At 31.7% G+C, this 14,322-nt stretch overlaps 1 protein-coding gene and 1 non-coding gene across 2 annotated transcripts in view; both read right to left on the reverse strand.

Moving 5' to 3' along the window:
* LOC116038066 (NACHT, LRR and PYD domains-containing protein 3-like) overlaps positions 1–14,322 on the reverse strand; it is a 1,733,742-nt gene that overhangs the window by 1,310,203 nt on the left and 409,217 nt on the right. The window lies entirely within an intron of this gene.
* On the reverse strand, positions 2,012–2,084 carry trnaa-cgc. The gene has a single exon. It is a non-coding gene; the product is annotated as a tRNA-Ala (tRNA).

Below are 14,322 nucleotides of genomic sequence, written 5' to 3' on the forward strand. Positions count from 1 at the left end.
AATTCCCCTATAGGTAACATGGATTAAAAGTCAAAAAAATTCATAGTATAGTTTGTGGAAAAAAGTTATTAAAAAAAGTCATAGTATAGTATTTTGAAAAAAGTCATAAAAAGACATAGTGCAGCATGGCGAAAAAAGTCATAGTATAGTATGTCGAAAAAAGTCATAAAAAGACAGTGTAGTATGTCGAAAAATGTCAGTATAGTTTGTCGATAAAAGTTACTGAAAAAGTCATAGTATAGTATGTCGAAAAAAGTCATAAAAAGTCATAGTATAGTATGTCGAAAAAATTCATAGTATAGTTTGTCGAAAAAAGTTATAAAAAGACATAGTATAAGTATGTCATAACAATTCACAGTATAGTTTGTCAAAAAAAAGTTATTAAAAAAGTCATAGTATAGTATGTCGAAAAAAGTCATAAAAATACAGTATAGTATGTCGAAAAATGTCATAGTATAGTTTGTCGAAAAAAGTTACTAAAAAAGTCATAGTATAGTATGTTAAAAAAGTCAGTATAATTTGTCGAAAAAAGTTAAAAAAGTCATAGTATAGTTTGTCGAAAAAAGTTTTTAAAAATTCATAGTATAGTTTGTTGAAAAAAGTCATAGTATAGAGTGTCAAAAAAAAGTCAGAAAAAGTCATAGTATAGTATTTCGAAAGAAGTCATTAAAAAAGTGATAATTTGAAATTTCGGTTGTAAAGCAACAAGAAACAAACACAAGTCAAAAACAGGGAAGATCATAAGGCCCTCTGGAGAATGCAGGCATCGATCCAACTACCTCTTACATGCTAAGCAAGCGCTCTACCATTTGAGCTACTTCCCCTATAGGTAAGATGGATTAAAAGTCATAAAAATTCATAGTATAGTTTGTTGAAAAAAGTCATAAAATGTCATAGTATAGTTTGTCGAAAAAAGTTACTAAAAAAGTCATAGTATAGTATGTTAAAAAAGTCAGTATAGTTTGTCGAAAAAAGTTAAAAAAGTCATAGTATAGTTTGTCGAAAAAAGTTTTTAAAAAAGTCATAGTATAGTATGTTGAAAAAAGTCATAAAAAGACAGTATAGTATGTCAAAAAATTCATAGTATAGTTTGTTGAAAAAAGTTATTAAAAAATTCATAGTATAGTTTGTTGAATATAGTTTGCCGAAAAAAAGTCATAGTATGGTTTGTTGAAAAAATGTAAAAAAGTCATAGTGTAGTCTGTCGAAAAAACTTTTTAAAAAAGTCATAGTATAGTCTGTCGAAAAAAGTCATAAAAAGAAATAGTATAGTATGTCGAAAAAAGTTATTAAAAAAGTCATAGTATAGTCTGTCGAAAAAAGTCATAAAAAGAAATAGTATAGTATGTCGAAAAAAGTTATTAAAAAAGTCATAGTATAGTATGTTCAAAAAAGTCAAAAAAATCATAGTATAGTTTGTTGAAAAAAAGTCATAGTATAGTATGTCAAAAAAAGTCATAAAAAGACAGTATAGCATGTCAAAAAAATTCATAGTACAGTTTGTCGAAAAAAGTCATAATAACTCATAGTATAGTATGTCGAAAAAATTCATAGTATAGTTTGTCGAAAAAAGTTATAAAAAGACATAGTATAGTATGTCATAACAATTCATAGTATAGTTTGTCAACAAAAGTTATTAAAAAAGTCATAGTATATTATGTCGAAAAAAGTCATAAAAATACAGTATAGTATGTCGAAAAATGTCATAGTATAGTTTGTCGAAAAAATTTACTAAAAAAGTCATAGTATAGTATTTTGAAAAAAGTCATAAAAGACATAGTGCAGCATGGCGAAAAAAGTCATAGTATAGTATGTCAAGAAAAAGTCATAAAAAGTCATAGTATAGTATGTCGAAAGAAGTCATAAAACTGATAATTTGAAATTTCGGTTGTAAAGCAACAAGAAACAAACACAAGTCAAAAACAGGGAAGAGCCTATTCTCCTCTGGAGAACGTAGGCGTTGATCCCATTCTCCTGTGGAGAATGTGGGCGTCGATCCCACATTCTCCTGTGGAGAATGTGGGCGTCGATCCCACTACCTCTTGCATGCGAAGCAAGCGCTCTACCATTTGAGCTAATTCCCCTATAGGTACATGGATAAAGTCAAAAAAAGTCTAGTATAGTCTGTCGAAAAACGTCATAAAAAGAAATAGTATAGTATGTTCAAAAAAGTCATAGTATAGTTTGTCGAAAAAAGTTATTAAAAAAGTCATAGTATAGTATGTTCAAAAAAGTCAAAAAAATCATAGTATAGTTTGTTGAAAAAAGTCATAGTATAGTATGTCAAAAAGTCATAGTATAGTATTGTCGAAAAAAGTCATAATAAAGTCATAGTATAGTATGTCGAAAAACATTCATAGTATAGTTTGTCGAAAAAAGTTATAAAAAGACATAGTATAGTATGTCATAACAATTCATAGTATAGTTTGTCGACAAAAGTTATTAAAAAGTCATAGTATAGTATGTTAAAAAGTCAGTATAGTTTGTCGAAAAAGTAAAAAAAGTCATAGTATAGTTTGTCGAAAAAACTTTAAAAAAAAGTCCTAGTTATAGTACGTCGAAAAAAGTCATAGTATAGTTTGTCGAAAAAAGATATAAAAAAAGTCATAGTATAGTATTCGAAAAAAGTCATAAAATACAGTATAGTATGTCGAAAATTGTCATAGTATAGTTTGTCGAAAAGTTACTAAAAAAGTCATAGTATAGTATGTTGAAAAAAGTCATAAAAGACAGTGTAGTATGTCGAAAAATGTCATAGTATAGTTGTCGATAAAAGTTACTGAAAAAGTCATAGTATAGTATGTCGAAAAAATGTCATAGTATAGTTTGTCGATAAAAGTTACTGAAAAGTCATAGTATAGTATGTCGAAAAAGTCACAGTATAGTATGTCTAAAAAGTCATAAAAAGACAGTGTAGTATGTCGAAAAATGTCATAGTATAGTTTGTCGATAAAAGTTACTGAAAAAGTCATAGTATAGTATGTCATAACAATTCATAATATAGTTTGTCGAAAAAAGTTAATAAAAAAGTCATAGTATAGTATATCGAAAAAAGTCATAAAAATACAGTATAGTATGTCGAAAATTGTCATTGTATAGTTTGTCGAAAAAAGTTACTGAAAAAGTCATAGTATAGTATGTCGAAAAAAGGTAAAAAATTCATAATATAGTTTATCGAAAAAAGTTATTAAAAAAGTCATAGTATAGTATGTTGAAAAAAGTTACTGAAAAAGTCATAGTATAGTATGTCGAAAAAAGACATAAAAAGTCATAGTATAGTATGTCGAAAAAATTCATAGTATAGTTTGTAGAAAAAAGTTATTAAAAAAAGTCATAGTATAGTATGTTGAAAAAAGTCATAAAAAGATATAGTATATTATGTCGAAAAAAGTCTTAGTATAGTTTGTCGAAAAAAGTTAAAAAGTCATAGTATAGTTTGTCGAAAAAGTTATTAAAAAAGTCATAGTATAGTATGTTGAAAAAAGTCATGAAAAGACAGTATAGTATATCGACAAAAGTCATAGTATAGTTTGTCGAAAAAAGTTAAAAAAGTAATAGTATAGTTTGTCGAAAAAAGTTAAAAAAGTAATAGTACAGCGTGTAGAAAAAAGTAATAGTATAGTTTGCAGAAAAAAGTTATAAAAAAACTCAGTATGTTGAAAAAAGTCATAAAAATACATTGTATTGAATGTCGAAAAAATTCATAGTGTAGTTTGTTGAAAAAAGTTATAAAAAGACGTAGTATAGTATGTCATAACAATTCATAGTATAGTTTGTCGAAAAAAGTTATTAAAAAAGTCATAGTATAGTATGTCGAAAAGTCATAGTATAGTTTGTCGAAAAAAGTTACTGAAAAAGTCATAGTATAGTATGTCGAAAAAAGGTAAAAATTCATAATATAGTTTATCGAAAAAAGATATTAAAAAAGTCATAGTATAGTATGTTGAAAAAAGTCATAAAAAGATATAGTATATTATGTCGAAAAAAGTCTTAGTATAGTTTGTCGAAAAAAGTTAAAAAGTCATAGTATAGTTTGTAGAAAAAGTTATTAAAAAAGTCATAGTATAGTATGTTGAAAAAAGTCATAAAAAGACATAGTATAGTATGTCATAACAATTCATAATATAGTTTGTCAAAAAAAGTTATTAAAAAAGTCATAGTATAGTATATCGAAAAAAGTCATAAAAATACAGTATAGTATGTCGAAAATTGTCATAGTATAGTTTGTCGAAAAAAGTTACTAAAAAAGTCATAGTATAGTATGTTGAAAAAAGTCATAGTATAGTTTGTCGAAAAAAGTTAAAAAAGTCATAGTATAGGTTGTCCAAAAAAGTTTTTAAAAAAGTCAAAGTATAGTATGTTGAAAAAAGTCATAAAAAGACATAGTATAGTAAAAAAAAGTCATACTATGGTTTGTTGAAAAAAGTTAAAAAAGTCATAGTATAGTTTGTCGAAAAAAGTAAAAAAATTCTTAATATAGTTTATCGAAAAAAGTTATTAAAAAAGTCATAGTATAGTATGTCGAAAAAAGTCATAAAAAGTCATAGTATAGTATGTCGAAAAAAATTCATAGTATAGTTTGTAGAAAAAAGTTATTAAAAAAGTCATAGTATAGTATGTTGAAAAAAGTCATAAAAAGATATAGTATATTATGTCGAAAAAAGTCTTAGTATAGTTTGTCGAAAAAAGTTAAAAAAGTCATAGTATAGTTTGTCAAAAAATGTTATTAAAAAAGTCATAGTACAGCGTGTAGAAAAAAGTAATAGCATAGTTTGCAGAAAAAAGTTATAAAAAAACTCAGTATGTTGAAAAAAGTCATAAAAATACATTGTATAGAATGTCGAAAAAATTCATAGTGTAGTTTGTCGAAAAAAGTTATAAAAAGACGTAGTATAGTATGTCATAACAATTCATAGTATAGTTTGTCGAAAAAAGTTATTAAAAAAGTCATAGTATGTCGAAAAAAGTCATAAAAAGACATAGTATAGTAAGTCGAAAAGTCATAGTATAGTTTGTCGAAAAAAGTTACTGAAAAAGTCATAGTATAGTATGTCGAAAAAAGGTAAAAAAATCATAATATAGTTTATCGAAAAAGGTTATTAAAAAAGTCATACTATAGTATGTCGAAAAAAGATATAAAAAGTCATAGTATAGTATGTCGAAAAAATTCATAGTATAGTTTGTAGAAAAAAGTTATTAAAAAAGTCATAGTATAGTATGTTGAAAAAAGTCATAAAAAGATATAGTATATTATGTCGAAAAAAGTCTTAGTATAGTTTGTCGAAAAAAGTTAAAAAGTCATAGTATAGTTTGTCGAAAAAGTTATTAAAAAAGTCATAGTATAGTATGTTGAAAAAAGTCATGAAAAGACATAGTATAGTATATCGACAAAAGTCATAGTATAGTTTGTCGAAAAAAGTTAAAAAAGTAATAGTATAGTTTGTCGAAAAAAGTTAAAAAAGTAATAGTATAGTTTGTCGAAAAAAGTTTAAAAAGTCATAGTATAGTTTGTCAAAAAAAGTTATTAAAAAAGTCATAGTACAGCGTGTAGAAAAAAGTAATAGTATAGTTTGCAGAAAAAAGTTATAAAAAAACTCAGTATGTTGAAAAAAGTCATAAAAATACATTGTATTGAATGTCGAAAAAATTCATAGTGTAGTTTGTTGAAAAAAGTTATAAAAAGACGTAGTATAGTATGTCATAACAATTCATAGTATAGTTTGTCGAAAAAAGTTATTAAAAAAGTCATAGTATAGTATGTCGAAAAAAGTCATAAAAAGACATAGTATAGTATGTCGAAAAGTCATAGTATAGTTTGTCGAAAAAAGTTACTGAAAAAGTCATAGTATAGTATGTCGAAAAAAGGTAAAAAAATCATAATATAGTTTATCGAAAAAGGTTATTAAAAAAGTCATACTATAGTATGTCGAAAAAAGATATAAAAAGTCATAGTATAGTATGTCGAAAAAATTCATAGTATAGTTTGTAGAAAAAAGTTATTAAAAAAGTCATAGTATAGTATGTTGAAAAAAGTCATAAAAAGATATAGTATATTATGTCGAAAAAAGTCTTAGTATAGTTTGTCGAAAAAAGTTAAAAAGTCATAGTATAGTTTGTCGAAAAAGTTATTAAAAAAGTCATAGTATAGTATGTTGAAAAAAGTCATGAAAAGACATAGTATAGTATATCGACAAAAGTCATAGTATAGTTTGTCGAAAAAAGTTAAAAAAGTAATAGTATAGTTTGTCGAAAAAAGTTAAAAAAGTAATAGTATAGTTTGTCGAAAAAAGTTTAAAAAGTCATATTATAGTTTGTCAAAAAAAGTTATTAAAAAAGTCATAGTACAGCGTGTAGAAAAAAATAATAGTATAGTTTGCAGAAAAAAGTTATAAAAAAACTCAGTATGTTGAAAAAAGTCATAAAAATACATTGTATTGAATGTCGAAAAAATTCATAGTGTAGTTTGTTGAAAAAAGTTATAAAAAAAGTCATAGTATAGTATGTCGAAAAAAGTCATAAAAAGACATAGTATAGTATGTCGAAAAGTCATAGTATAGTTTGTCGAAAAAAGTTACTGAAAAAGTCATAGTATAGTATGTCGAAAAAAGTCATAAAAAGACATAGTATAGTATGTCGAAAAGTCATAGTATAGTTTGTCGAAAAAAGTTACTGAAAAAGTCATAGTATAGTATGTCGAAAAAAGGTAAAAAATTCATAATATAGTTTATCGAAAAAAGTTATTAAAAGAGTCATAGTATAGTATGGTGAAAAAAGTCATAAAAAGACATAGTATAGTATGTCATAACAATTCATAATATAGTTTGTCGAAAAAAGTTATTAAAAAAGTCATAGTATAGTATATCGAAAAAAGTCATAAAAATACAGTATAGTATGTCGAAAATTGTCATAGTATAGTTTGTCGAAAAAAGTTACTAAAAAAGTCATAGTATAGTATGTTGAAAAAAGTCATAAAAAGACATAGTATAGTAAAAAAAAGTCATACTATGGTTTGTTGAAAGAAGTTAAAAAAGTCATAGTATAGTTTGTCAAAAAAAGTTAAAAAATTCTTAATATAGTTTATCGAAAAAAGTTATTAAAAAAGTCATAGTATAGTATGTCGAAAAAAGTCATAAAAAGTCATAGTATAGTATGTCGAAAAAATTCATAGTATAGTTTGTAGAAAAAAGTTATTAAAAAAGTCATAGTATAGTATGTTGAAAAAAGTCATAAAAAGATATAGTATATTATGTCGAAAAAAGTCTTAGTATAGTTTGTCGAAAAAAGTTAAAAAGTCATAGTATAGTTTGTCGAAAAAGTTATTAAAAAAGTCATAGTATAGTATGTTGAAAAAAGTCATGAAAAGACATAGTAAAGTATATCGACAAAAGTCATAGTATAGTTTGTCGAAAAAAGTTAAAAAAGTAATAGTATAGTTTGTCTAAAAAAGTAATAGTATAGTTTGTCCAAAAAAGTTAAAAAAGTCATAGTATAGTTTGCCAAAAAAAGTTATTAAAAAAGTCATAGTACAGCATGTAGAAAAAAGTAAAAGCATAGTTTGCAGAAAAAAGTTATAAAAAAACTCAGTATGTTGAAAAAAGTCATAAAAGTACATTGTATAGAATGTCGAAAAAATTCACAGTGTAGTTTGTCGAAAAAAGTTATAAAAAGACGTAGTATAGTATGTCATAACAATTCATAGTATAGTTTGTCGAAAAAAGTTATTAAAAAAGTCATAGTATAGTATGTCGAAAAAAGTCATAAAAAGACGTAGTATAGTATGTCATAACAATTCATAGTATAGTTTGTCGAAAAAGTTATTAAAAAAGTCATAGTATAGTATGTCGAAAAAAGTCATAAAAGACATAGTATAGTATGTCGAAAAGTCATAGTATAGTTTGTCGAAAAAAGTTACTGAAAAGGTCATAGTATAGTATGTCTAAAAAGTCATAGTATAGTATGTTCAAAAAGTCAAAAATTCAGAGTATAGTAAGTCAAAAAAATTCATAGTATAGTCAGAGTATAGTATGTCGAAAAAAGTCATAAAAATACATAGTATAGTATGTCGAAAAATGTCATAGTATAGTTTGTCGAAAAAAGTTATTAAAAAAGTCATAGTATAGTATGTCGAAAAAAGTCATAAAAAGACATAGTATAGTATGTCGAAAAATGTCATAGTATAGTTTGTCGAAAAAAGTTATTAAAAAAGTCATAGTATAGTATGATCAAAAAAGTCATAGTATAGTTTGTCGAAAAAAGTTATTAAAAAAAGTCATAGTATAGTATGTCAAAAAAAAGTCATAAAAAGTCATAGTATAGTATTTCAAAAGAAGTCATAAAAAAAGTGATAATTTGAAATTTTGGTTGTAAAGCAACAAGAAACAAACACAAGTCAAAAACAGGGAAGATCCTAAGGTCCTCTGGAGAATGTGGGCATCGATCCCACTACCAGCAAGCACTCTACCATTTGAGCTAATTCCGCTATAGGTAAGATGGATTAAAAGTCATAAAAATTCATAGTATAGTTTGTTGAAAAAAGTTATTAAAAAAAGTCATAGTATAGTATGTCAAAAAAAAGTCATAAAAAGTCATAGTATAGTATTTCGAAAGAAGTCATAAAAAAACTGATAATTTGAAATTTTGGTTGTAAAGCAACAAGAAACAAACACAAGTCAAAAACAGGGAAGATCCTAAGGTCCTCTGGAGAATGTGGGCATCGATCCCATTACCTCTTGCTTTGCGCCTACTGAATCCCGTCAACTTCGCCAAAGTAAGCCCACATTAGCCAATCATGTTTCTCCCCTGGGCTTACTTTTGACCAATCACGTTTCTCCCCTGTGGGCTTACATTTGACCAATCACGTTCTTCCCCTGTGTGGCTGACGTTTTCAGCGTTTAGCGTTCGGTTCTCCCGCTTTTCTTATCAATGACAGTGACCGGGTACTGGCCAGTCGCCGCGTCGGTGTTGTTTTCATGGTTTTTATCCATTTATCAATCGTAAGGTAAGATATGCTTTTTTAGACGTGATGTACCACTATCGGACACATTCTCGGCTACATCCCTAGCTACGTGTTGCCATTGCAGATAGCTTGTAAACGGTAGCATTAGCAGCCAGTACCGTTAAATCCATTCATGTGAATGATGACAGATCCAACCGACTTTTGTGTGTCAGACACATTTGGCTGACAGATAGATCAGATGTCAACTAATGAATAAACATCAGCTTATTTGTGCTATTTTTCTCGTTTTGATGTGATAATGTGCCGTTTCTGGGAAGTGATGTTGATATGTTGCCAAAGTTAGCATCGCTAAAGTCGTTAGCTTGCCGAGCCTAGCTACGTCCATCTGTTTTGATGGGGTACTTAGCTAGGTGCTATTGAACAATCGCATACTAAATAATGACAGTAAATAATCGTTTTACATGTAGGGTAAAAAGTCGGTTTTCAGTCACATTCAACTTTATTGTCATTGTGCAGAGTTCAAGTACAAAGACAACGAAATGCAGTTTGCATCCAACCAGAAGTGCAAAAATGCAATGTGATATACAAGTATAGACAGGTAGAGCATAGGCAGGACAAGAAATATATTTCAGTGTTATAAGAGCAGAATAAATATAGCTATGTAATATGAACAGTATGTGAACAGCATGTACAGATATGTGCAATGTAGTAGCAGTGACATTATATTAGTAGTAAGATTAAATAGAGATAGATATATGCATTGTATTAACAGAATATATAATAAGTAAAACAGAATAATATGGATATTCTGTATGAACCATATAAACAGATATGTACAGTATGTACAGCTATGTGCAGTGTGGTAACATTGTAAGAGTAGTAAGAATAAGTGTATGTGCAGGATGAATAGTATGAAGAGCAGTAGAATATGGCTACGTATAGGTGTAATTACAGTAAATAAATAAATAGAACAGTATGGGTGGGATAGGGTAGTGCAATAGGGTTGTGACGTTAGATAATCACTTTAACAGAGGTTGCCTCCCCTCATTTAAAAAAAAAATGCCCACAGACATTGAATATACAGGTATATTTCAGATGGTAACAGTCTTTTTCTTATTTTCATTCAGAAAATGTATGCCTACCCAGTTTTTCGCCGCCAGTCAGCCAAGTCAACCAGACTTTTCATGGCGCCGTCTGAGGAGGCAAAGGCGGTTGGAAATGTGAAGTCTGGAAGGGCTAAACCCAAAGAGGAGGTGCTGGCAGAGGCCAGTACTTTGTCACTGGCCACGGTGGAGATCCTACTGACAAGTTTTTAGTACTGGCTCACTGCAAGCTTCAGTTTGGCATGTACCAGGGCCAGATATTTAGATGGCTCCTGGAGAACAGTCTTGGCTATGCACTGTATTTAGTGCATAGTATTTCAAAGGAAAGAGCTCAGGCAACCCCTCTGTCAGAGAATAAACAGCTGTTCCTGCAGTACACTTCTCACATCAGAGAGATGACAGAGGAACTGGAGAGGTTTAGAAAGAAGCAGGAAATGCAGGCTAAAGCGCGGGAAACTGGAGACCAGGGCTGTTTGATGGTGGAGTTCGGAGAATTCCAGGGCCGCTCCATGAAGGAGGTTTATGAAGACCAGAGCAAGGAGGCCCAGGCCCTCATCAAGTACCTGGTTACAGCGGATGCCCGGCCAAACACCAACATGGCCATTTTCAAGGCATATGTCTTGAAGAGACGCACATCTTCCTGCAGTGCTTCTGCACCTCCACCTGCAGCCTCCACTTCGTCTGGACCGTCACCTGCAGGAATCCAACTGGTGCATGGAAGCCGGCCACTGTGAAAGCGCTGCTGGCGCGTGGCAAAAAATGTCTCCCGGGGAGTCTCACGGGTGGTATGACGTTGCCACTGAGTACCTGGAGTGCAAACGCTGCTCAAAAAGTATCCTTCTTGGTCCGAGGACATCTTAGGACAGCTGGATATGGGCCACCGCAGCCAGTTTCCAGCTTTGCTAACATACAGGTAATTCATAATGGATGACAATTATTAGGTGCTTTTATTTGTGTTATTTTTTAGACATTACACTCTTTCTCCTTAGATACTCATGTGACATCCGGGTGCTGAGAATGATGAGGGAGAGGACAATGGGCAACAGTGTGACTCAGCTGTACAAAAAGCTGCTGGAACAACACAGCGAAGCATGGATGCAGCGTGTCCTGCAGTACCTGACAGCTTGTGAACCATTCACAAAGTCTTCTGTTGTGTGCCCCCCTGCATTTGCTGAGCCTCCCCTCTTACCTGCCCTTCCCAAGCCTAAGTGGCTGTTAGCTGTGTATGCCAGGGATGTTCTAGTGCGACTGCATGAGGTGAAGGCCAAAATAACCTCCATCTTTGGCTCTGTCCTCAAGATGGACTCAACAAAAAAGGTAACCAAGAAACTTGCTGGTGCTGCTGCAGGTACAGCTGCCTGGTGCACTAATGTGGGAAACGAGCACGGTCAAGTTCTTGTCTCGGTCCTGACAGCTAATGAGGGACAAGCACTGGACGCTATGGCAGCTGGCCTAATGAAGCGGTACAGGGAGGCAAGAGTGGCGCCACCACAAATTATGTACGTGGACAGAGACTGCTGCAGTCTGCATGGCCCTTGTCGGGTGAAGGCCATGTTTTCAGAGTGGGACGGGCTTCAAGTGCGCCTTGATATATGGCACTTCATGCGCCGCTTTGCTGCAGGTGTCAATACGGAAGCTCACCCCCTGTATGGCATTTTCATGGCACACCTGTCCACGTGCATTTTTGAGTGGGATCCGGAGGATGTTGCTGCTCTTCGCCATGCCAAGGAGGGTGAATTGGCAGCAAAGAGGATTGGCCACTTCACGGAGGAGGCGGTGACCACTCGCATTACCCGGAGGGAGTTGGCTCTGCACTGCAGGAGGAGGACCAGAGGGGTGGAGGAGACCATCAGACTGATTGGGTCATTGATCGGTCTGTTTGACAGTGCAAGTGGGAAGGACACTCTTGGCGTTCCTCTCTTGGACCACGAATGGATCCAGCAGATATGGAAGGAGCAGGAGAAACACGTGGCCTGTATCCAAGACCCAGAGGACTTCCCGCTCTACATTAAAAAAGGCACCCTGAAGGAAGGCGGTGTGGAGCTGAGCTGCTACAGGTGTGCCCGTGGCTCTACCTCCCTGGAGTCCTTCCACCTCCACCTAAACAGATTTATTCCAGGTATTGCATACATATGGGTTACTAGTTTCTGTTTAACAGTAATATTACAGTCCTTTTCTGTGACTTTAAGTCACTAGTTTAAGAACTTTTTTTCTCTGTATGTCTGGTTGTAATGGCAATTCTATTTTAACATAATTCTATTACATTTTACAGATTCTTTATAGCATCTCATACGTAGTGAATATATTGTTCAAATGTGACAAAGGCTTCTTTGTTTGCTTAACTTTCAGGAACCAGTGCCAGTGATGCGCATTTCCAGGCGTATCTCCTTGAAGGGGTGATGCGCTGGAATGATGACCGGATGGAGGCCGCTGTAATAGGAGCACCTTCCATCCGCTGTTATGGCAGCGCTATGAAAGAGGCAGTGGACCAGCTCAGCCAAAAGGTGCTAGGGAGATGCTGGGATGAGCGCTATCGCACCCCTGGAGCGTACACAGGCAAGAAATTATCATCATCATCCATCATGAGAAAGAATAACTTAATTAATTTGTTCTTTAATAACACTATTCATTTATCAATTTAACCTTTAAAGTATTATATATTATAACAATTGGGTTCTATGGAAATATTTATTTCTTTCAGATTAGTTGAGAGACATTCATGACATATCCCAGGACAGGAAGCGCTCTATCATTTGAGCTAATTCCGCTTAGGGAAACATGGATTAAAAGTTATAAAAAGTCATAGTATATTTTGTCGAAAAGTTATTAAAAAAGTCATAGTACAGTACGTCGAAAAAAGTCAAATAATGATAGTGTATGTCATAAAAAGTCATAAAAAGTCATAGTATAGTATAAAATAAAATTGTGTTTCATTTGCATCTTTAAACATACCATATTTGAAAAGAAAATAATAGTCAAATCAACAATTTTTTTTTAAACGCTAAAAAAAGTGACCAAAAAAATCGGAAAAAACACTGCCAAAAGTGACAAAAACTTTAGAAAATTGAGAAAAAAATGGAAAAAGGTGAGGAAAAAAACATCAAAAACATCGCCAAAGGCGACAAAAACATAATAAAAAAAAACGTCAAAAAAGTGACAAAAAATTTGAAAGAAAGTGATACAAAAATTTTGATAAAATTGACAAAAACATCAAGAAAAGTGTAGAAAAATAACAACAAAGTGTTTAAATTTCGACCCATAAAAACACAAAGTAGCAGGTCGATAGATAGATAGATACGTAGATAGATATAGTTTGTCAAACAAAGTTATAAAAAAAGTCACAGTATAGTATGTCAAAAAAAAGTCATAAAAAGTCTAGTATAGTTTGTCAAAAAAAGTTATAGTAGATAGATCCCACTACCTGTCAAATGCTAAGCAAGCGCTCTATCATTTGAGTTAATTCCGCTATGGGAAACATGGATTAAAAGTTATAAAAAGTCATAGTATAGTATGTCAAAAAAATGTTCATAGTATAGTTTGTCAAAAACTCATAAAAAAGTCATAAATTATAGTTCCGACATACCGTATTTTCCGGACTATAAGTCGCACTTTTTTTCATACTTTGGCTGGTCCTGCGACTTATAGTCAGGTGCGACTTATATATCAAAATATTTATAATTTCACGTTTTTAAATGTTATTTCATGCTGAAAACATTACCGTCTAAAGCCGCCAGAGGGCGCTCTAGGCTTCTGACAACTAAATGCTACTCCTAAAGACAACTGAGAAAGAAAAGAAACTGCAGGTGACTGCAGGTAGTAAAATATTCAGCCGAAAACGGTAATCGAGCAGCAGAAAGAAAGTTTGGAGTGAGAGAGAAACTTGTGAGGGACTGGCGAAAAGGTGACTCTTACTGCAATGAAGGAAACAAAGAAAGCTAGTCGCGCGCTGAAAGCAAGATGGCCAGAGCTGGAGGAACGAGTCCACAGATGTAGATGCATGTCAACGGTGCAGTTACGTCTCCACGCCCTGGTAGTTGTTCTGTATTCTGTTGTATAGTTGAATAACTGTTAATGTGTTACGTTAACATACCGGACACCTACCGTATTCAGCCCCTTGTTCTGTGTGCTACTGTGTAGTTGAATAACTTACCTTTCCAGATTAAATGTCTGTTCTTGATCTTGGATTTTGTGAAATCAATTTCTAAATAAATGTGACTTATAGTCCAGTGCGACTTATATATGTTTTTTTCCTCTTCATGACGC

The sequence above is a fragment of the Sander lucioperca genome, chromosome 5 (genome assembly GCF_008315115.2).
Source record: "Sander lucioperca isolate FBNREF2018 chromosome 5, SLUC_FBN_1.2, whole genome shotgun sequence".
NCBI classification, from domain to species: Eukaryota; Metazoa; Chordata; class Actinopteri; order Perciformes; family Percidae; genus Sander; species Sander lucioperca.